General features: G+C 44.0%; 1 long non-coding RNA gene across 1 annotated transcript; it reads right to left on the bottom strand.

Moving 5' to 3' along the window:
* Positions 1-797: 797 nt before the first annotated feature.
* LOC148523482 (uncharacterized) lies at positions 798-3,692 on the bottom strand. The gene is made up of 3 exons (XR_015878450.1): positions 3,638-3,692; positions 1,387-1,689; positions 798-961 (listed from the first exon to the last, which is right to left on the bottom strand). It is a non-coding gene; the product is annotated as an uncharacterized LOC148523482 (long non-coding RNA).
* Positions 3,693-24,218: the final 20,526 nt, after the last annotated feature.

Here is a 24,218-nt window from a genome sequence, read left to right as displayed (position 1 = left end):
TTTTTTAGGTAATTATTTCCTCATAATGTTTAAAAATGCCACAATGTAGACATGTAATATTTTAAAGTACACTTTTAACTGTTTTTTTTGTTTTGTTTTTAATCCCTAAAATGACCATAAAAATCCATGCCTACTACCTGATCAACACAAATGACTTTATGTGGACACATTGGATATAACTTCAGGAACAATGATTTCTTCTCCTCATTTGTGGATTCATGTTGGCATGCTACTTCTTCAAACAGTTCATGATTTTGTTTTTTGGGGGGTTTTGGTGTGTTTTTGACTTGTGTGTGTGTGTGTGTGTGTGTGTGTGTGTGTTTTGAATTTTTGAATTTATTGTGTGTATTCACTTGGTGTTTATTATTTGTGTGCATTAAAATTTTATTTTACGTTCACCAACCATTTCCATCGTAAATTACAACCAAGTGTAACCTGTTTCTAAAAATGCAAAGTTGCTTAATGCCTAATACTGTAATTTCTTATTTGGAAAAGTTTAGTACCCTGCTTTGTTGCTGAAAACAAACCCCAAAGGTATTATGGTGAATCAGTATGTTTGCAATTGTAGGCCTAAGCAGGTAGCTTTAAATTTAACATTACCCACACCAAAAAATAATCACATTTTGAGGTTACTTCTCCAAACCTATTGGTATTGTTATGTGTTTAATGTGCAAGCTTACATACTTACTTGAGCTTTCGACAAACAAATTTACATTTCTTTAAAAATCAGGGACAAATAGTAGACTTATGTAAGGTTCAACAATCTTAAGATTTACACACAAGGAATGAGACTTAAATAAATCCAAATAAATTTTATTTTTAACAACATTTTTATAGCGAAAAAAAAAAAATTAGTGGCGCAGGCGCGCCAAAATCTGATCCAAGGCCACAAGCATGGCAACGACATGGCCCCTCAAGATCTGCAAGCCAGCATAAATTTCTGCGTTACGCCTCTGGTCCTCTGTGGGTAAAAAAAATGTGCGGATTACTAAAATGACACCTTAATTTATATTTTCCAAAACAAGTAAAAAATCAGACTATACCAAATAAGGTGAAAAAAAACATCTCCAAAACAAAAGGAATGCCAAACGAAAAGATTTTTGAAAAAAAAAGTAAAAAAATATTCTTAAAAAAAAAACACAAAAGAGAGTTACAACTACGCAAAAATACAACATTTGTTGGTACCGTAAACAAGAAAGACACAAGTATGAGTGTTTGGACATGTGTCATATGTGTAAGGGGAAAACATCCTAGACATTGTTTCACAAAGATATATATCAAAAACATTAGAAATACTTTACAATTTTGAACTGCACAGGCAAAAGGACAACATCAACCAAAAACAAAATAATGAAAAAACAACCATAGTTTAAAAGGGAAACATACCGGTCATAATGCTGACTAGGCCTGGAGCCCCAAAATCGTCCTCATCAGAGGTGGGCCAGTGCAGCACGGATGGAGGAGGGGTTATTTGGGAGGAAGTTGAGGGTGAGGAAAAGAGAGGGGGGGGGGGTGGAGGGGAGTGTGAATTTGGAGGGATGGGAATGTGAGGAGAGGGAGGGGCCTCACGGTCGGCAAGGTCTGGGTTGGAGGGGGAATTTGGGGAAGAGCTGGGCGAGGATGTTTGGGTGGGAGTGGGGGATAGGGGACGAGCCCGACATCGCTGGCGTTGGAGTCTGCGCTCAGCCCCTAAATGATGTAGAAAAATTATTATTATTGCATATTTATTTTTTTTGTGATAAAAATTACACACCAAAAAAAAACCAGGGCTATACGGTAAACATGCACACGCAGGTATGTCCCAAATAAAGAAACAGGGCTGTATGGTAAACATGCACACGCAGGTATGTCCCAAATAAAGAAACAGGGCTATACGGCAAACATGCACACGCAGGTATGTCCCAAATAAAGAAACAGGGCTATACGGTAAACATGCACACTCAGGTATGCTTACATTTTAAATAAAAAAAAAAAAAAACCCTTACTTTCCTGTACCTGCTGTCGCAAATTGGCCAACAGGCGTGGGGATCTGCGCCTCAGATCGGACCACCTTCTTTCAAGTTGGCCGATATTTCTGCGGTAGCTGATCGCACGCAGGCGGCGCCGCTTGCGGAGGTTAGTGATGGGGCGTGTGTAATTGGTGATTCTCTGGTCCATCACTTCAGTGAGGACCAGGAGTTCACGGCGACAAAATGCGGCGGCTCTCATGAAGGCAATGATTTTTTTTACACAAAACAGTTTTAATAAAGGTCCTAGAAAAAATTTGATTGGCTAATGTACTTTGTAAATTAACAGAAACCATTCTACTGGTTATTGTATGAGTCATGTGACCTACACCCTCACAAATATAATGTGAGTTGATGCAGTGACATGCGTAAGCTAATTTAAATATTTTAAAAAAAGTTGATAAATCGGCCTATAAAAAAAAAAAACGCAAACAATAGTAGCATTCAAACCAACTTTTAATTTTGAAGAACCATCCCCTTGGTACAACCGTACGTATTCTGCGGAAGCAATGACACACTCTAACAATAATAAAGTATATTAACATTGAAAAAAAAAAAGGATTGCAAACAAGTGAATAACAATTACGCTAATTAATATAGTGATTGCCATTAATCGATTCAAGTATGTTTGCTGAATGAAATAGCAGGCAATCGAAAACTGACAGGGCCACTTCCGGAATTGACTTGTGCGAGCGTTGCCTGCAACCAAAGAGGAGACGGACGGTCGATATTTAGAACGTTCGCTAGCTAGAGGAGGGGTTGGGAGACTATGGGGCGGAAAATTAGCTGCGAACGAACATACGAGCGAACGCTGGAATTTTATTATTTCCGCTCGTACGGCGGACGAGCGAACGGCCACTTGCGTCCGGCTCTGAATCAGGCCCTGAATTTCTAACTTCAATCCCAGCAATGAATTACCCCATGCAGTTGCTAAATAAACGTCAATGCATATTCTATTTAATCCTTCTTAGTATATAATCTTAGTGTACATGCAGATATATACTGTGTATATATATATATATATGTATGTGTGTATGTAAGAAAAGGTGTAGGCAAGTGCTATATAATTGTGCTCTTCTCTGTGAACGTGTGTAAAGAATGTGAGATAAAGAAAGCACATGGCTGAAAGTAGTGTGAGAAGTGTACATGTATGTGTGTATGGGGGAATATATGATGTACTGTATGTATAATTAAGGGATAAATGTTCTCATGCACTTCCGGCAAATCAGTGATTTATTGATACATTGTGGATGGCAATCTATCTGAGAAACAATTATTTGTAGGTGAGCTTATATATATCTCTGTATGGTTGTGTATATGTGAAAATATAGAGAGAAAAAGATACAGAATGAAATGCATGTGTGGGAATGTTTGCATAGCATATGTGAAGCAGTGTCCATTGTAATTATACTGTAAATAGGAAAGAAGAGAGTGTGTTATAAGTACAAGCAGAATACAGTCGAAAGTGTGTGTAGAAAGAAAATAATGTGTTATAAGTACAAGCAGAAAGTGTGTATGAAGAAAAGTGTGTGTAGTATGGTTAGTACAGAAGTACAAGCAGAGTGTAATATAGTTAGTACAGAAGTAAGAGCAGAGTGTGTTATAAGTACAAAAATATGGTTAGTACAGACCTTATAAAGCAAGTGTGGTGTATCCTGATCTCAGGAAGCCTTGTGTGTGTCTTGGATCAGGGGCGGATCTAGACTGTGTTTTTTTAAGGGGGGGTGATAGGTGCCAAACGCGGGCCAATAGGAACTCGCGGACCAGCTGCGAATCAGCAGTGGCTGCCGATTCACAAGCTCCCATTGGCTGGCGACCAGTGCTAGATTAGAATGAGAGCAGAGCTGTCATACTCTATGATTTCACAAGAGGAAGTGTCTGTGTGGTGCTGTGCTAAGGTTATTGTGTACAGACACTCACTTGCAGTGAGATGGGTGGCTGCGTGAGCATGTGGAGAGGCTCAGCCAACAGGAGGATGTACAGGCGGGCAGGGCCTAAGTTCAATGTGCAGAGGGCCGGATTAAGGTCTGTGGGGGCCCCTGGGCAACAAATGTGTGGGGGCCTATATATATATATATATATATATATATATATATATGAATGACACACATAGACACAGTACACATATACATATATACATTACTTACTGCTTCAGAGGCAGGGAAAGGCATAGTGGCCAGCAGCAGCAGAAGGGGGCGAAGCAAATATCGGGGGCAGGGCTTAATCGTGGACCGCAGCAGGCGACTCCGATTAAAGAAAAAAAAACAGTTAATCTTGGGGATTGGGGCCAGGGACACTGTGTGGGGGCCCCCTATGTGTGGGGGCCCCAGGACGACCACCCCATCACCCTCCCTATAATCCGGCCCTTAATGTGTAGGACACAGAGCCACCCTCTCTGCCCTTAGTGTCCTGTCTGTGGCATGCACGCATACCTCCCAACTGTCCCGCATTCAGTGGGACAGTCCCATTTTTCTGGGACTGTCCCGCTGTCCAACTCGCGGGCCGCAGTGTCCCACGGTGGGGGAGAAGTTGGGGAGAGCACATACCCGCTGGTGTGCAGAAGGTGAACAGATGCCGTGCACATGCGCACGGCATCTGTTCACCTGTGTAGGGAGAGCCTGGGGGCTGCCCAGCATCTCGGAGAGTGCTGGGCACGCCCCCTATAATGACACAAACGGGGGTTGCTGCGAAACTCCGCCCTATTTCCGAGAAGCGACGTCCCTTATAGTGAAGCCCTGCCCCTTTTCGGTGGAGGCGGGCCAGTCCATTAAGATGTTTCACTGAGATCCTCGGAATTGGTCAGTCCCGCGATGCGCCTGTGATGTGAGGCTGTACTGGTGCAACGGGCTTTGAGCCGGCCCTACTATGCACCACAGGGAGGGTTAGTGAATCCTTCCTCTGCGCCACTGCCATGTGTGACACAGTATGCCCAATGCTTTACCCGGGGGTCGGGGGTGTCTCACTGGGGTTTCAGTGGGCCTGGTAGTTAGCCCAGTGGTATGTGTATCGCGCTATTGCTGGGACAAGGAGGAGGCAGTATGTGTATCGCGCTACTACTGGTAGGAGGAGACGGGAGAGCAGCCCAGCAGTGTAGTACAGTGACACCCACGCTCGGGGCGGGCTCTTGGGGAGGTGCAGGAGTCACCCTGCCGCCTCCATTGGTGGTGCGGAGGAGAGGGCACACACACAGCCTGCAGTGTTCACTTCAGTGCAGGAGGAGCGAGAAGATCAAGGTTGGACTGTGCTAGGGAGGGGGGGCGAATGCTCCCATCGCCTCCCCTGGATTCGCCACTCTTTTATGGCAGTTGCAGAAAAGATACCGCATTTTTGGGTTGTTTTAACTTATATACCTCTACCCAGCATGCATTTCACCAGCCCAAACCCCCACAAATGCACATGGCCTGAAACAAGAGACCCTGCTAAGTGCTATTTCCTGTTCTTTGAATTAGATTGCTAGCTCCTATTACAGTCATGTTTCTTTGTTTGGTATGAGCTGGCTTTGAACCAGGATCTTATCTACCCATTGGCCAGGATGGCACGCGCCGGGGCACTGACCAAAGGGGGGGCGTCATCCAGCAGTGCCACCAGCAGCCAAGGGGTGGACTACCCCGCGCTAGTTCCCCGGCCCCACAAGTGTAGGGCAGACTGCAGTGAGGGCGGTCTGCTTTACACAGTTTACAAACACACCGCCGCCAGTGGTGTGTTTGTTATAGCAGCCAGCCAATGAGAGTCAGACAGACTCTCATTGGCTGCTGCGTTGTCCATGGAGGGAGCCGGCTGGAGCTCACTCATGAGCTCCATCTTCCGGCTCTCCCCGCAGCCGGTAATGGGAGTGACGTCATGACATCTCTCCCATAGTACAAGAGAAGAGCGGGGATCAGGTAAGTTGTATTTTTTTTTCTTCTATGTGTGTGTGTGTAAGCCTGGCACGGGGGGGGGGCACTGTATAGGGGTGGTCACTACTGGGGGCACTTTAGGGGGGTGGCCGCTAATGGGAGCACTGTATAGGGGGGACTACTACTGAGGGCGCTGTTTAGGGGGGACTACTACTGAGGGCGCTGTATAGGGGGGGACTACTACTGGGGGCACTTTAGGGGGGTGGCCGCTAATGGGAGCACTGTATAGGGGGGACTACTACTGGGGGCACTGTATACGGGGGACTACTACTGAGGGCGCTGTATAGGGGGGACTACTACTGGGGGCACTTTAGGGGGGTGGCCGCTAATGGGAGCACTGTATAGGGGGGACTACTACTGAGGGCACTGTATAGGGGGGACTACTACTGGGGGTACTTTAGGGGGGTGGCCGCTAATGGGAGCACTGTATAGGGGGGACTACTACTGGGGGCACTTTAGGGGGGTGGCCGCTAATGGGAGCACTGTATAGGGAGGACTACTACTGGGGGCACTGTATAGGGGGGACTACTACTGAGGGCACTGTATAGGGGGGACTACTACTGGGGGCACTGTATAGGGGGACTACTACTGGGGCACTGTAGGGAGGACTACTACTGGGGGCACTGTATAGGGAGGACTACTACTGGGGGCACTGTTTAGGGGGATTACTAATGGGGGCACTATATAGGAGGACTACTATTGGGCGCAATGCAGCATAGGGGGGCTACTACTGGGGGCACTGTATAGGGGGGACTACTACTGGGGGCACTGTATAGGGGGACTACTACTGGGGGCACTGTATAGGAGGGCTACTACTGGGTGCCATGCAGCATAGGGGGGACTACTACTGGGGGCACTGTATAGGGCGTACTACTGGGGGCACTGTATAGGGGTTGTTCGAAGCTGGATAATTGGCTGAGACAGGATTGGTTTAAAACTAGACCTGTGCAACGCCATTTTGCGTCAATGGCAATGAGACACCATTTTGCGCCATTTTTAGTGAAACTCGCCATTATAAGTAAATACGGCGATGCTATTATTTAGCGTTGTGCGATTCCCATGCAATAGAAAGAAGTTAAAAGTCCTCACCATGTAAATACAGACAGTCACTAAAACATATAAAATGATTAACCCTGCAAAACACGTACCATAATGTACTCCACATAACACAGTCGCACAGCGCTAACTAGCGTCTTTTCCCTGTTCCCCAATACTTACACACTGCACACTTAAATAAAAGGTTCCCTAGTATTAAAGTGTAATATTCTAGATTTATTCAGTAATTATTTATGTTGTGAAATAAAGATTATTTGATATCTGGTTTAGTACATGGTAAGCAGACTGTGTTTGGTGCTGTACTGATCCACTGTGTCTCAACAGATTTCCAGTATCATCGGTGAGAAGTTTGGAACATGCGTCTGCAAACTATGGACTATAGAGAGTTAAAACATTAAAATGTACTCTGTAATGTTAGCAGCTTAGATTAGCATGCAGCGGGAAAAAGGACACAAAGGGCGGTTGGAGGCTGTCTGTGTCTATTTGAATTGACCTATGAACTATCCTGTAACAAAAGCACCTTTAAGAAGAACCAATGGAATCATGTCAGACTTGTCTATTGTATTGCCTATCCCTGCAAGAGTATATATGTGCGCTCTCTGACCCCAGTCTTGAGTCTTCTTGCTGTGCTGTTGATGGAGGTTTCTAATGCTGATGCCGGTATCTGGGCCCAGAGCGCGTGCATACATAACAACTGTACCATGGGTCTGTATGATTTATTTGCGCTAATTGTATTTAGATCACAGTGTGTAACCATCTGTTTTTATATTGAATAATATCTTTTTGTGCTTTGGAACCACATTCAAAGTCTGAAAGCATTGATTTCTTGTGCGACTCATTACGCTGAATAGCGACAATTTTAGATGGTATAGGCAGGAATCACTTGTTAGAAGGTATAGATAGGTAGGAATCGATAGTTGGGGGCTCACAGTGTTTATCACGCTACCGGTCACTAGCACTCAGTAGTGATCTCTCAGCAAAAGGGTGGAGGCGCCTAGCAGGAGAACGCATTGTGCCTTCGAAATCTGCTATCACTTTGTTGCTGAGAGTCCTCTACCTGTTATTGTGGCTTTAGGAGCGCTGATTGGAATCCAGGGACGAGGGAGGAAAAAGTTTGTTTTCCTTCATCGATAGTTTTTTGTGTTAAAAAAGGAGAAGTCGCATTATGTGATCAATATAGCGTAAAGTCATAATACGTGTTGTGTAGTAGTCGCAGTATTGTGTATGCAACTAGTCGCACAATAGCGTATACGTATTTCCGGTATTGCAGCCACGTGTTTAAACAAAGCCGTTGAGAGTGCACGTGATATTGATAGATAGCATTGTTGTTAATCTTGATCAGTGTTGCTATAGTCTGGGAAAATGTGTATTTTTCTGCACAGGAAAAGGGTGTGTAACAGTGAGTATTTGTTGGTAGGGGTAACTTGTTCCCTAGTTAAGGGTATCGTGGGACCTTTAAGTGCTAGGCGTCTGATGGTGGCCTAGTAGCTCGGTAGTAGATACAGTTCTAACATATAAGCAGGTGTATCTGTTGTCTTTGTTGTAGGTTCGGCTCCCAGTGTGATTACAGTATTCAGTGATCAGTTAGGGTTATTTGAGCATTGTAATTGAACCGCACAGTTTTGGCTAAATTGTGATTGTGAACTGGGTAGAGGGTGAACGAAATCACTGAAAAGGGTAAGAATTATTGGAATACCTACATGATAGCAGTTGAAATGTAGTCAAAAAGGGATTAGGTGCATGGAAGCTGCCTGGTTATTCTTCCATAGGTGTGTGGGCGCATCCTGTTAATATCGTCCGCAGGTAAGTGAAAGTAGCTTGACTGTCTTTCACCAGTTTAATTCTCAATTGAAAAGTTTAGGGTTCTCCCAGATGGGGACCAAGCAAACGGTAGAGATGTTATATGATGTGCTGCTGTTGGAAGCGCCGCTTGGGTCGGCACGCCATATTATGCATACTAAGTAAGGTGCTTATGCAATTAGGTACTGTGATGCATGGTTTAAAATAACGATGAGGAGTGTTAGACCTTTTCTCAGAATTGGCAGCTTTGATAAGGAGCTATTGAACAATGTCCGAGATAGCATCTGTATGGTGCGCTCTCGATTGAAAAAGGTAAAATATAATGAGTGTTTAAAATTATGGCAGCGTGAGGGGGATGTGTGGCTTAAAGGTGTGCACGCGACGCAAACTAGCGTCGCTAGCACGTTACCGGAGAGTGCACCTGCAGCGCTAAACTTGGTGCGTGTGCGCAGGGAGTTAGCGCGCACGTGCAGCAAGGTAGCATTGCAGAAGGTATCGCCAGTGGTTCACGTGCACCACCGCCGCCCTAGGCGGATGGGGGTGCAGGTACAGTTGTTGAAAAAAAACATAAAAATGTAACAAGTAACTTTTACCCTCTCTTAAGTAATCATAAAGAAAATGTTTATGATGCGGATGATGAGCCTATTGTTATGTCTGCCATTTCCCATGCTGTACACATGTTAGATGCTCCACCACAACAAGCACAAGTGCTGCCGCCATCTTCATCAGTGATAGTACAGGAAGTGTTAACATCCACTGCACCCGTAGAGGAAGTTGTTAACCCTATACGTAGCAGTAATAGACTAAATCCCCAGCCAGGTAACAAGCTCAAAAGTAGCAGTGCGGCCGGTCTGCATCCCATCCGAACAATAACTGTTCCGAATGGGAATGCGGATGCGAACGGTGTAATGCCCACAAGGGAGGTAGCAATGCATTGTCCTTGGACAAGAGCGGAGCTAAATTCCATAATGAATGATTTCCCTGATCCTAAAAAGGAATTAGCCAAATGCCAAAGATTTTTGAAAAATTTGGGTAGTGCTCACGAACCAACCAACAAAGATTGGCGAGTGGTGTTAAGGGCTTGTCTTCCATGCAATACCGACGTGACAAAGTTTGTCACGATTGTGTATTGGATGGAGATGTTCCCTTAACAGACGAAATTATCCAAGGTAACATTTCCCGCATTATAACTCAATTGGGTGTATATTTTCCAGTAGTAGTTAACTGGAGCAAAATTTTCACTATAAAACAAAAAGAGAATGACTCTGCAGAGGATTATTGTAACCGAGCTCTGCAGTCTATCACCCAGTACACTGAGTTAGAGGATATTAAAGATAGCACTCATCACAGGGGAATAATCATCACTGTACTTATGGATGGTCTAAAAGAGAACCTAAAGACCCGAGTTCAGACCTCACAACCTGGCTGGAGGGGAGTCACTGTAGACACCCTCATAGAGTCCGCTATTGAACATGATAAGAACATCTGTAAAAAGAGAGAGACCCAGAGCGAGAAACTAATGGCTGTTACTATTCAAGCTCTAGAAGGAATGACTATAACATCACAGCCGACAGACACACATTCACCTGCACAGCTGCACGTCCTCACCAATCCTGCACCACCTCAAACACAACCTTACCCCACTTATCACACACAGCCTCAAATCCCATACTATACACAACCACCATATTTTCCTCAATATCCTTACCCACACCCACCATCCTTCCCTTCCACTCAACCCACACAGCAATCCATTCACCCACCCCACTCACGAAGGTGCTTCAACTGCAACCAAGTGGGACACATAAGTAGGAGCTGTAAGGTGAAGAGGGTAGGACCCCCTAACCAGGGAATACCTGTATACCCCCATACGGGATATACACAGAGTACAGGAAACCCACAACAGTCACCAGCTCCAATTGTGGCCGTGAATGCTGTATTGGAGAGTGTGAGTCAACACTAGGGGTCAGGTCATACCTGTAGTCTACAGATAGTCAGGTTAACGGGAAGTACTAGGGAGGAACCGGTAATGATGGTTGATGTAGCTGGTACTAAATATCCTTTTCTTGTAGACACAGGGGCGACCAGGTCAGTGATAAAATCTCCCGCTAACTTACAGGTAACCAGCGAGACAGTAACAACAATGGGTGTAACAGGTAAAGTGAAACATCCTTTAACAAAATCCACAGAGGTCACTATCGGGCCATTGCCTACCAGGCATTCTTTCCTCCTGGCAGCAGCAGCTCCTACTAACCGACTGGGAAGGGATTTGTTATGTAAGATGGGATGTGTCATATATTGTACCCTGATGGTGTATTTTTAGATATCCCTAAGAGAGTTGCGCTCGAGGTGAGGGATATGTTGGACACTCCCCAAAGGATAATGTATCACTCTACTGGTTCAGATAAAAATCCATCTCAGGTAGATCAAATGTTATCTCAAATCCCAGATTCGCTTTGGACCAAGGATGGAGAGGACACTGGATTAATGGCAAACGTAAGTCCTGTAATGGTATATCTAAAAAGTGGTAGGCAAGCTCCTAAAATTCCCCAGTACCCATTAAAACAGGAGGTAGAATTAGGGGTTTATCCCATAATTGAGTGATTGTTACAGCAGGGAATTTTAGTTCATACAGCAAGTGTAGCCAACAGTCCCATCTTTCCTGTAAAGAAGAGTGGTGGGAGGGGTTATAGGCTGGTACAAGACCTCAGAGGGGTTAATAAGGTAGTAGAGAGCCAATTTCCCGTAGTGTCATAACCAGCTGTGATTCTTATGCAGATCCCACCCAATGCAACCCATTTCACTGTCATTGACCTCTGTTCTGCTTTCTTCTCTGTACCTCTTCATCCTGACTGTCAGTACCTATTCGCCATTACATACAGGGGTGTACAATACACCTGGACACGATTGCCCCAGGGTTTCATAGACAGCCCCAGTATCTTCTCCCAGGCCTTACACGACTGTTTACAATCTTTTCAACCTGCCAATGGATCTGTTCTAATACAATATGTGGATGATTTATTGCTATATTCTGATTCGTTTATGTCATGTTTAAAATGATACTAAACTTTTGTTGCTTCATCTCTCGCAAACAGGACAAGGTTGCTAAGGACAAACTATAGCCATGCCAGTCCAGGGTTAAATATTTGGGACACTGCCTAACTCAGGGGTTCCGACATCTTACAAACGACAGAATCAGGCCATACAGAACATGACACTGCTGCAGATTCAACAGTAAATTCATACCTTCTTGGGAATGTGTGGATGCTGCAGAATGTGGATCCCAAGTTTTTCAATTTTGGCCTTCCCATTACAGGACTTAGGGCCTCATTCAGAGGTGGTCGGAGGATGCAAGCGGTCGCTCAGAAACTGGGCGGCTGCTTGCATCCTGACCGCCCGCCTCTGTTTCGGTCGTTAGGCTGTGGGTTTACACCCACAGCTCTAACGACCGCTCGGGTGATGGTCACGATGGTCAGAGACCATCGCGACCATCGGGGCTTACGATGTCTCACTTGTCGTAAGCCCCAGAGAGCTTCTGGCTCTGTCAGAGCCGGAAGCTCTCCACTGACATCACTAGTGATGTCAGTGGGGCCTCCCCCAAATGGTAGGCGTTCCCATGGGAATGCCTCCGTTTGGGCTGCCACCCCCCCGGCCCGCCTTCCAAACGGGGCGAGCTGTCAATCAACATCGACAGCTCGCCCCCTTTGGAAAGAGACCCGCTATGACCGGCGCTGGCGGTCATAGCGGGTCTCACGCATGCGCACTGGCCAAACATTGAGGCGGCCGTGCGGTCGTAGACCGTACGGCCGCCTCTGAATAAGGTCCTTAGGTCCTCATTCAGAGCCGTACGCTCTGAGCAGAGCGCACGCTCTGAATGAGGGCCGGCCTCCATTTTCATGGAGCGTCCTCCTGGACGCTCGTATAGCTGTGGGTCACCACCCACAGGCTATACGAGCGTGCATTGTGATGGTCACGATGGTCGAGACCATTCTGGTTTGGGAACCAGTCTGGTTTGGGAAAGAGGTAGCAAGTATTGTGAATGCAAAAAAGATGGCCTTTAGGAAATACAAGCAGACGCAAAATAATGAAGACAAAGAGGTGTATCTTGTAAAGCAGAAGGAGGCTAAGAAAGTAATCAGATGTGCAAAGGCAAAAGCTGAAGAGAAGATGGCACAGTCAGTGGGTAAAGGGGGCAAAACTTTTTTTAAGTATATAAGCGAAAGGAAAAAAACAAAAGGTGGAATAAAAAGACTAAAGACAGAAAGAGGGAGTCTTGTTGAGGGAGACAATGTAATAGCTGATCATCTTAATAATTATTTTTGTTCAGTATTCACTACTGAGAGAGGGAAAGGGGCCACAGTTAAGTTTCCGGTGTAATCAGAAAAATGAGGTAGGAACAAACACATTTACAGAGGAGAAGATCCTATAAGAACTCTCAAAACTGAAAGTGGATAAATCAATGGGGCCAGATGGGATACATCCAAGGATACTAAAAGAGCTTAAAGGGGTGCTGGTAACACCATTAACAGAATTATTTAACCAGTCACTAGCTACTGGAGTAATTCCAAAGGACTGGAAAAGAGCAAATGTTGTCCCACTGCACAAAAGTGGAAGCAAGGAAGAGGCAAGCAACTACCGACCAGTGAGCCTTACATCAGTAGTAGGGAAATTGATGGAAACACTCTTAAAAGAAAGAGTCGTAGATTATCTCAAATCCAACAATCTGCAGGATCCCAAACAGCATGGATTTACTGGGGGGAGATCATGTCAAACAAATCTTATTGACTTTTTTGACTGGGTGACTAAGGAAATAGATAAAGGGGGGCCATAGATATAGCTTATCTAGACTTTAGTAAGGCTTTTGACACTGTTCCACATCGCAGACTGTTAAATAAACAGGAAAGCATGGGATTAGATACAAAGATAGTTTAATGGATAAGATCATGGATGCAGGATAGGAAACAGAGTTGTAGTAAACTGAGTGCAGTCTCAAGAGGGAAATATTACCAGTGGAGTACCACAGGTATCTGTACTTGGACCAGTGCATTTTAATATATTTATTTGTGACATTGCAAATGGTATTGAAGGGAAACTATGCCTTTTTGCAGATGACACAAAGGTATGCAACAGGGTAGACACACCAGGAGGGGTAAAACAAATGATTGATGATCTATGTAGACTAGAGAAATGGTCAAGAATGTGGCAACTACAGTTTAATGCCAAAAAATGCAAGATCATGCACTTGGGTCTCAAAAATCCAAAGGCTAAATATAGTATTAATGGCACTATACTGGAAAGTACTGAAGAGGAAAGGGATCTAGGAGTCACTATTTCAGGTGACTTAAAGGCAAGCAAACATTGTAACAAAGCAATGAGGAAGGCAAGTCAGATGCTTGGTTGCATAGGGAGAGGAATCAGTAGCAGAAAGAAAGAAGTGATAATACCACTGTATAGGTCATTGGTACGTCCTCATCTCGAATACTGTGTTCAATTCTGGAGGCCATATCTCCAGAAGGATATTAATACATTAGAGACTGTACAAGGAAGGGCAACTAAAATGGTGCAAGGTCTACACCACAAAACATACCAGGAAAGACTAAAAGATCTTAATATGTATAGTTTGGAGCAGAGAAGGGATGGGGGGGACATGATAGAAACATACAATTATATAAAGGGTTTTAACAAGGTAAAGGAAGGAGACAGTCTTCAAAGAAAGAACAAGAGGACATGTTCTAAAACTGGAGGGTGGTAGGTTCAGGGGAAATTCGAGGAAAAATTACTTCACAGAAAGGGTAGTGGACAAGTGGAATAGCTTTCCATCAGAGGTGGTAGAGGCTAAGACAGTAGAGCAATTTAAACACACATGGGATAGACATAAGGATATCCTTCAGAAGAAGTAAGGATCAATAAGGGTTGATGTAATAATATGTTTAAAAATGGGCAGACTAGATGGGCCAAGTGGTTCTTATCTGCCGTCAAATTCTATGTTTCATGATCTGCCTGAAACTAACTGTCATGATGTTGCATCAGGAGAATATGTTATGATCAGAAATTCCTTGCGTTCAGGTTGTTTGACTGATCATTGGGAAGGTCCGTATCAGGTGTTGCTGACGAGTACCACATCTTTAAAGGTGGCCAAGAGAGATACCTGGGTTCATTCCACTCACTGCAAGAAGGTCAACCAACCGGTGGAGAAACAAGGCGGAGACGAGGCTGATAACATGGACCTGTCAATCGCGAGCTTGTTCCGGGAGGGTTAAAAGGTTTCAGTGATATATCTGAACTAAAGAAATTTGCAGGTCATTGCTACAGCAATGGACCGGTCTGCTGTGTTCATGTTTGTATTCTCTTCCAGAGTTTCCATCATCCTGGTTTGTTCGGGGTCTCTGGTTCCTGTGACGGGGGACCGGTAGAGGAGATGGGAGCTAATGGCAGTATTGATGGAGTGGAGTCGAGAGGAGGAGTGCTATGCCAATCAGGAGTGTCTGACCAATCTTAGTACTGTAATTGTACTAGATATAGTAGAGATCTGCTATTTTGGATACTCGGAGACAGTGTGAAGGTCTATCGTCTGAGGATTATTGTATGTGTGAGTTCTGTGGGTCCGTAATTGATGGAAATTGCATCCAACGGTGTCAACCTAAGTATAATCAGTATTGGGGTGGGTATCCTTTAGAGTACTATCACACCATGGTGGGCAAAATTTTAAACCAAACTGATTGTTGGGTGTGTTCTCACGTACCCCAAGGACAGCATAATGTAGGATTAGTGCCATTCCCATTAAATATCTCTGGAATTTTAGAATTGCAAAAAGGGAAGACACTGGATGGAAAATTTGTTAATACCAAACCACCCCATTTTAAGCTCCACCAGTACCAGGCAGATAAAACACTTATATGTTTAAACATCACCAACTCCAATGAACCAGGAAGTTGGGAGGTGACTGGGAATAACAAGAGCTGACCGTGAGCCTATGAATTATGAACTCTTACGCCCAATTAGGTCAGGTGGAAGACATTTCCGGTATAAATATACACTGAGTAACACCAAAGAAATGGTTGGCAGAGTATCATAAGGGTACTGTGCCACGGTTATACAACCAGAAACGTGTATTAGCCAGATGGGAGAACTTGAGATAGGATCATTTGTTAGGGAAATGTGTTGGATGATTATGATGCATTCTATTCCTTATGTTCTCCCCGGTGATGTATATTTTATATGTGGAAGGAAAGCGTATAAGTGGCTCTCTCCAAGTTCCGAAGGTTTGTGTTACCTGGGAAGAGTAGTCCCAGAGGTTATGACCCTCATACATGATGAAATGCTTAGTATTCCTAAAGACACACCATCACCATATCTTCACACAGAGTATGAACACAGAGACAAAATAAATATGATAGCTGGTGATGTGCATAAAGCCACTCAGTTAATTAGTGAGACAACTGGCTTTCAAGTTTTAGTAGCGTTGGATCCCACCAGGATTGCTCGGGGTACACTAAATATTAGATATATCCAAGATCTTGCTAAATTAATAGATAATATCACCGAGATGTATGATGACACATTCAGGTATACAGGTAGGGAGTTGCAAGCGTACAAGAAAGAACTGGTGCAACACAGACTAGTGTTAAATTATTTAATAGCTGTCAATGGAGGGTATTGCGTAACTTTGGCCAACCAATTTGGAGTAAAGTGGTGCACTTACATCACAAATGATACCAGCGATCCCAAGGAGGTGATAGACTGGAAGATGGATGAAATTCTGCAGCTGAAATGGGAATTTCGAAAGAACCATAATGCTTCAGTGGCTGAAGTAGAGGAGAAGGTAGAGGAATGGGTTTCATGGTTGAACCCAGTGAAATGGTTCTCAGGTCTAGGAGAGTGGGTCCAGGAAATAATTGCAAGCATAGGTAAACTCCTGATCCTTATACTGGGTGTCATCATAGTTATTGGCATATGTGTCAGGTGTGTTCCTACTGTGTTGGAATGTGGAAAATGTAAAGATAAGGTGAATCAAAGGAATTAAATCATGATGGTGGTAACAATATGAATACTGAGGTTAATGTAGAACTGCATTACAACCCTGAACTAGAAGGTACCATTGTATAATGTATAAGATTTAGACATTCATAAAATGTATTATTAAAATGTTATTTTGAAACATCTCAAATAATGTAAATCCCTATTCCCCTTCAAGGCTTCCTTTATAGGATTGGTGCATCCCCACATCTTTCCCATGATCTCCCAAGATCCGCGGTGTGCTTATAAGGGTAGTTTTATGTCCCCTCCTAGAGACACATTATTGATGGATTAAGAACCACCTTGTGCCATCCCATAATATAACATTAAATGATATGTCATTTTGTAAGCCTAAATTAATTTTAAAATCAGAGTATGATAGCATGTTGTTTGCTATCAAAGGGTGGACTATCAAAGCCGGATAATTGGCTGAGACAGGATCGGTTTAAAACTAGATCTGCGCGACGCCATTTTGCGACTGGCCGCCCAGCACAATTTTTTGTGAAACTCACCAGTATAAGTACATACGGCGATGCTATTATTTAGCGTTGTGCGATTCCCACGCAATAGAAAGAAGTTAAAAGTCCTCACCATGTAAATACAGACAGTCACTAAAAAAAATGATTAACCCTGCAAAACACATACCATAATGTACTCCACAAAACACATAGTCGCACAGCGCTAACTAGCGTCTTTTCCCTATTTCCCCAATACTTACACACTGCACACTTACATAAAAGGTTCCCTAGTATTAAAGTGTAATATTCAAGGTTTATTCAGTTATTATTAATGTTGTGAAATAAAGATTATTTGATATCTAAGGTTTAGTACATGGTAAGCAGACCATGTTTGGTGTTGTACTGATCCACTGTGTCTCAACAGATTTCCAGTATCATCGGTGAGAAGTTCGGAACATGTGTCTGCAAACTATGGACTATAGAGAGTTAAAACATTAAAATGTACTCTGTAATGTTAGCAGCTTAGATTAGAATGCAGCGGGAAAAAGGACACAAAGGGCGGTTGGAGGCTGTTTGTGTCTATTTGAATTGACCTATGAACTATCTTGTAACAAAAGCTCCTTTAAGAAGAACCAATGGAATCATGTCAAACTTGTCTATTGTATTGCCTATCCCTGCAAGAGTATGTGCGCTCTCTGACCCCAGTCTTGAGTCTTCTTGCTGTGCTGTTGACGAAGATTTCTAATGCTGATGCCGGTATCTGGGCCCAGAGCGCGTGCGTATATAACAACTGTACCTTGGGTCTGTATGATTTATTTGCGCTAATTGTATTTAGATCACAGCATGTAACCATCTGTTTTTATATTGAATAATATCTTTTTGTGCTTTGGAACCACATTCAAAGTCTGAAAGCATTTATTTCTTGTGCGACTCATTACGCTGAATAGCGACAATTTTAGAAGGTATAGGAAGGAATATTGTTTAGAAGGTATAGGCAAGAATCGATTGTTAGAAGGTATAGATAGGTAGGAATCGATAGGGTACTACTACTGGGGGCACTGTATAGGGGGACTACTACTGGGGGCACTGTATAGGGGGACTACTACTGGGTGCAATTCATCATAGGTGGGCTACTACTGGGGGCAATGCAGCATAGGGGATTACTACTGGGGGCACTGTATAGGGGGGACTACTACTGGGGGCAATGCAGCTTTGGAGGATTACTATTGGGGGAACTGCATAGGGGGGGTGCCAGTCCATTACATTGTCAGTGGCGCTTGGATCCCTAGATACACCCCTGCTTTGAACTATTTAAAATCTAAATCTATTCAAGCTCCTTCTGGCCCCTGCACATCTATTTAGTGGCACTGAGATTATGTCAATATTGGCACTCAGTCACAGGAACATATTAGAAATTTTAAGAAAGGTCTAGATATGTATTCCCTGTTGGCACACTTCAAACTTAAACACAATTGTTCTATCACTAGGATCTCTGTTTTTTATAGAATCAAACACATTAAGGGAAACCAGAGATGTAAGGTTCAGGCCGCAAAACTAGCCAAAGCAAAAATGAGCTCCATTTACCAATATAAAACACTCACTCCTCATGGATTCAATGAAGACTTTGAGCTCAAATGGTTTTTATAAGGTTGAGACTTGGGTTTATATTTTGTGTGGTTAAGGATATCCACCTTAAATATTCAACTTTAGCCACCTTAAAGGCGGGTATCCACTACTAGATATACAAACGAGAGAACGATTACGACATTGCAATCATGGTCCCGTTTGTATATTTAGTGATGTGCCTAGACTGAACGTTCACTCGTTCACTCCAGACACATCCATCATCCCCGCACATGCTGAACCTGATGGGTTGACCTGCATGTACGGGAAATGATAGATGTCAGAAGCGACCAGCGTGCACGCGCATCGCTGGTTGCTTTCGACCAAAACATGCCCAATGCATGCACGATGCATGCGCGATTTGCAAGCGATTGCACAATAATGACATTGTTATCGTGCAATCGCTTGCTAAAATCGCCTAGTGGATACCTCCCTTAGATCTCTCTTCTTTTTATTGAGCTTCTGCAATACCCCTCCCCTTTTGGGTTAACATATTATTATATTCCAGCAAATTGTACTATATATATATATATATATATATATATATATATATATATATATTAGGGGTGTGCACCGGTCACTTTTTGTATTTTGGTTTTGGATCTGGATTGGTTTTGCCAAAACCACCCTTCGGTGTTTTGGGTTCTGGGTTTTGGATCTGTATTTTTTTTAAAAAAAGCATAAAAACAGCTAAAATCACAGAATGTGTTGATTTTTCTGCTCCTATGCTATTATTAACCTCAATAACCTTAATTTCCACTCATTTCCAGTCTATTCTGAACACCTCACAATAGTGTTTTTATGTCCAAAAGGTTGCACCGAGGTAGATGGATGACTATGCTAAGTGACACGAGTGGGCGGCACAAACACGTGGCCCATCTAGGAGTGACACTGCAGTAGCAGACAGGATGGCAGTTTGAAGAACTAGGCCGCAAACAGTACTAATGCAAAGAAAAAAAAGAGGTGCAAGATGGAATTGTCCTTGGGCCCTCCCACCCACCCTTATGTTGTATAAACATACAACATACGTTCATTTTTATGAACATCATCTTCTCCACATTTTGTGGAAGCAACCTCCTACGCCTTTCGCTGACAAGGTTCCCGGCTGCACTAAACACTCTTTCAGAGTACACACTGGAGGGGGGGGCAACTCAGGTAAAATAGAGCCAGTTTGTACAGGGGCCTCCAAATTGCCTCTTTTTCCTGCCAGTACATGTACGGACTGTCTGACATGCCTACTTGGATGCTGTCACCGATGTAATTCTTTAACAGACAGACGCACGCTTGTCTATGCTGCTTTGAGGATGTAGGTGCGGCTACAGCCCACACAATTCACAAAGACAGGAAAAAAAAGAAGAATTTTTTATTTTTTGTGGAGCGCACTTTGGGGGTTACACCACCCTTTAACAGACAGACGCACGCTTGTCGCTGCTGCTTTGAGGATGCAGGTGCGGCTACTGCGCATACATTTCACAAAGAGAAAAAAAAAGAAGAATTTTTTATTTTTTGTGGAGCGCACTTTGGGGGTTACACCACCCTTTAACAGAGAGATGCACGCTTGTCGCTGCTGCTTTGAGGATGCAGGTGGAATCTAGAAGGGATTTGGAACCGGGGACACACTACCTCCATCAATTGTCTAAATCCCACTGCACTAATGGCGGATACCGGACGCACGTCTAACACCAACATAGCAGTCAAGGCCTCAGTTATACATTTTGCTTCAGGATGACTGCTGTCATACTTCATCCTCCTCGCTAAGGACTGTTGGAGGGTCAATTGTTTAGTAAAAGTAGTGGTGTTCCTACTTCCTCTCTGGGATGATGAACAACTCCCAGCAGCAGCAACAGCACTAGGAGGAAGTGGTTCTTGATCTTTCCCTATTTTATTTTTATCGGAGAAAGTTTGGTCCTCCATTTATGTTATATTGATATATACGTGCGGCTAAGGCTTACACAAACACAGAAAATATTTTTTTATTTTTGTTGGAGACTAATGCACTTTGTGGGTTACACCACCCTTTAAGAAATGAGCCAGCTGGCCCTTTACTTATGGGACACAGGCGCACGCTTGGCGCTGCTCCTTTGTTGATGCACGTGCAGCCACAGTGCACACAATTCACAAACACAGAAAATATTTTTTTATTTTGTTTGGAGTGCCCTTTGGGGGTTACAGCACCCTTTAACGGTCAAGCCAGCCAGCCCTTTACTTATGACACAGGCGCACGCTTGGCTGCACAGGACTTTGGAGTGGACACAGCCCCTATGGACTTTGGAGGAGTGGACACAGCCCCTATGGACAACAGCAGCACTACACTGCACTACACAGCCCAGCCCTAACTCCCACCCTACCTCTTCACTGTCCACAGCCGAGTCAGAAAATGGCGCCGACGCGGGTACCTTATATAGAATCCAAAACCCGCGAGACCCAGATGGCGGGATGATGACGTTTTGCCTCGATTTCAGATCCGAGTCAGGCGGGAAAAGTTGAGCCTGACTCGGATCGGCCTGGGATATATATATATTGTTGTATTGAGATCAATAATAGCTTTTTGTGCAATTATTCCCTGGTTAAGTATGATAGGAACATACATTTTGTACTTTTGATGTTAAATTTGCAGATTAGAATATGCAACATTATTAAAACTATAGAGTAATGTTAGGTATACCCCATCTTGATTGAGATTACTAATGATCTGATTCTGTATTTATATTCTTACCATGCATTAATTAATGCCACTGCGATATGCCCCAATTATTTACAGTTACTATGACAAGATCAGGGCACTTAGATCACATGGACAGTTCACAAGTATGGATAGTATCCACGCCCCGCACTGGCATTATTTGGACTACAGCTGCCGGCATCACCTTCTCCCAGTGGCGTCACTTCCGGTTTTTGCCGCCCCATCAGTTCTAGTAAGATGCTGTGATGAGAACTACAAAGCATACATCATGGGTCTACCTTTCCCAGAACACACAGCGATAGATCCACTTCCGCCACGGCACAATTTTTTATTTGTATATTGCCTTTAAAAATACTGTTTATTTAACATTTTTGATGTGATGTATATTTCCGTATAGGATAATGGCCCTCATTCAGAGGCGCTCGCAAGAAGAGAGCGCTCGTTCTGAATGAGGGTGGCCGCTTCTATTTTTAAGTGCGGCCTCCTGGTTGCTAGCTAAGCTGTGGGTTACCACCCACAGCTTTACTGACCGACCAGGTTGATGGTCACAATGGTCAAGGCCATCGCGACCATCGGGGCTTGCGATGAGACCCTAAGGTTGGGTCTCGGCAACTGCAAACCCCAGGGAGCTTCCTGCTCTCATAGAGCAGGAAGCTCCACCACAGATATCACTGCTGATGTAAGTGCGGCCGCCCACAAAATGGCAGGCGTTCCTTAAAAAAAAAAAAATGACATGAGGTCCCCCCTCCCCCCCAAAAAAGACTAACCGGCCTCGGGCTTGCCAGCCTGTCCTGGTTTTTAATTTAACTAATGTGTAAGGTCACCCTCTCCAGGGCACCCCTGGCCTTTGCTGATAGCACAGGGCTGTCCCCACCACCCCTGGGTGGTGGGTTGATAGTGCTAGGTGTAGTGTAAAAATTAGAATTTTCATCATTGTCTTTACAGTAGAACTACAGGTCCCAGCAAGTCTCCCCCGCATGCTCTTACTTGGAGAACCACAAGTACCAGCATGCAGGGCATTAAGGGACCACTGGTACCTGTAGTTCACCTGTAAAGAAATGGTTAATAAAACACACAACACACCGTGAAAATACAGCTTTATTGCATCCATAATCACACACATACTCACTTGTTTCCAGCTGTTCATGTCCCCTTGTCAACGTAAAGTATCCCAACGAATTACCTGTAAAAAAAAGATCCAATACTCACCTTTATGTCCCTCGATGTCCTCCGCAGAAATCCAATACGTGCCTCGGATACAGTGTAACAGCATGCTTCTGCATGCTGTTACTCTGCGCTAATGTCTGCTCGTGGGAACGAGTTGACATCAGTCCCGGGCATTAGCGGCCGCTCATTGGCTGGGACCCACGTGGAGGAGCCGCTCATTGGCTAAGCCCACGTGGGTCCCAGCCAATGAGCGGCCGCTAATTTTAAGTTAGAGAGAAATTGTGATTCTAAGGTGTAGTTTGCACAAGATTCCTACCCAAAATGCAATCTTTAATATATCTGTAAACAGCAGCATCATTATAGAGAAGTATGTTGGGAAAATTAATCCCACCCTCCTCTCTAGTTCGTTGCAGAATTTATAAACTCAAGTTAGGTTTTTTGTTATTCCAAATTAATTTTCTAAAGGCTTCTAATTGAATTTAAAAAATTATATTGTGTATTTTGTGAAGTGTGTTTTCAGTTTAGATGAGTGACGCAGCGAATAGTACTGTTCTGTGTGTGATGGTGTCCCACCCTTAATTTGCACCCCAAATCAATTCCCACAAAGATCTATTGCTCTAAGTTTGTGCAAACAATTGCCAGTGGTTTTTATGGTGTAAAAAACAAAGCCATTAGTGCAAAAAAAAGATTGCACAGTGTGTTATCCTTCCAGTGCAAGGGACAGTGTGTGTGATGGTGTCCCACCCTTAATCAGCACCCCAAAACAATTCTCAAGTGTATATAAACAGTATGAAAACAAATTTAAACCTTCCCTTGATCCCAATACTCTCCTCAACTACCGACCCATCTCTCTCCCCTTTTCTCTCCAAACTCCTTGAGCATACTGTTTACAACCGCCTTTCTCTCCTCCCATTCCCTCCTTGACCCATTTCAGTCTGGCTTCCATTCTCCTCATTCCACTGAAACTGACCTCACGAAAGTCAGTAATGACATCCTTGCTGCCAAATCCAAGGGCCATTACTCTATGCTCATTCTCCTCGACCTCTCTGCTGTTTTTGACACTGTGGATCACCTCCTGCGAATCCTACACTCCCTTGGTTTACGTGACACTGTCCTCTCCTGGCTGTCCTCCTACCTCTCTGGATGTTCCTTCTCAGTCTCCCTTTCCCCCCCACTTCCACTAACGATAGGTGTTCCCCAAGGTTCAATTCTTGGACCTCTCCTATTCTCCCTTTGTACGTCTTCTTTAGGCGAACTCATCAGCTCTTTTGACCTCCAATATCATCTCTATGCTGATCATACTCAGATCTACCTTTACTCCCCTGACCTCTCCCCCGCTCTCCTCACTCGTATCTCCAACTCCCTCTCTGCTATCTATTCCTGAATGTCCCAGTGCTTTCTTAAACTCAATATGTCTAAGACTGAGCTGATCATCTTCCCATCCTCCCGAATAACCTCACTTCCCACAATTTCTTTATCAATTGATGGCACAACTATCTCCTCTAGCCCCAAA

This window comes from Taudactylus pleione, unplaced genomic scaffold (assembly GCF_031769625.1).
Source record: "Taudactylus pleione unplaced genomic scaffold, aTauple2 ptg000130l, whole genome shotgun sequence".
NCBI lineage: Eukaryota > Metazoa > Chordata > Amphibia > Anura > Myobatrachidae > Taudactylus > Taudactylus pleione.
Note: the sequence above shows the minus strand (reverse complement) of the source record. Positions and strands in the feature narration are given on the sequence as shown.